The sequence below is a fragment of the Monopterus albus genome, unplaced genomic scaffold (assembly GCF_001952655.1).
Source record: "Monopterus albus unplaced genomic scaffold, M_albus_1.0 scaffold6942.1, whole genome shotgun sequence".
In the NCBI taxonomy this organism is placed as follows: Eukaryota; Metazoa; Chordata; class Actinopteri; order Synbranchiformes; family Synbranchidae; genus Monopterus; species Monopterus albus.
The window spans coordinates 1-612 of record NW_018134799.1 but is presented as its reverse complement, the minus strand read 5'-3'; the positions used below and the strand labels follow the sequence as shown (position 1 = coordinate 612).

The window sequence follows — 612 nt, the reverse complement described above, 5'->3', positions numbered from 1 at the left end:
AACTCCAGCTGACCTTGCACAGAGAAATGCTGCAGAGATAATAGCAAAGAAAGAATTTATTATTTTAAAATATTCTGTGATAATAATATTTGCAAAGCTGTGTTTGGGTGGTTTTGGTATATTTAGCTTACCTTGACAGCCAGATGGTCCTCCCAGTCATTGGTGAGACTCTTGTAGAACTCACCATACTCTTCATTGGTGATGTCATCTGGGTTGCGGGTCCAGATAGGCTTGGTCTTGTTCAGCTCCTGAGCATCAATGCGCTTTTCCTTGACCTTCTTCTTCCTCTTGTTCTTGCTTTCCTTTGTGTCCTCATCCTCATCAGAGCCCACATCTTCAATCTTCAGTTTGTCCTTGTTCTCAGCAGCATCTTTCTCAACTTCTTCTTCCTTTTCCCCCTCCTCAAGGTTCATTCCTTCTCTCTTGTCTTCTCCACCTTGGGTAAATGAAAAGAGTGATGGTTTTATTTTTGTGTTCAGGGTGTCAATATAATTGTTAACAGCGGTTTTTAGAAGTTTGAGTGTTATTGCTAATGAGACTTTATAAGAACTTACAAAAAGTGTAATAGGGTAGCCGATGAACTGTGAGTGCTTCTTTACAACTTCTTTGATG

At 40.0% G+C, this 612-nt stretch overlaps 1 pseudogene; it reads right to left on the bottom strand.

The window, feature by feature from the left end:
- Window positions 1-131: 131 nt before the first annotated feature.
- LOC109954352 (heat shock protein HSP 90-alpha 1 pseudogene) lies at window positions 132-606 on the bottom strand (annotated as a pseudogene).
- Window positions 607-612: the final 6 nt, after the last annotated feature.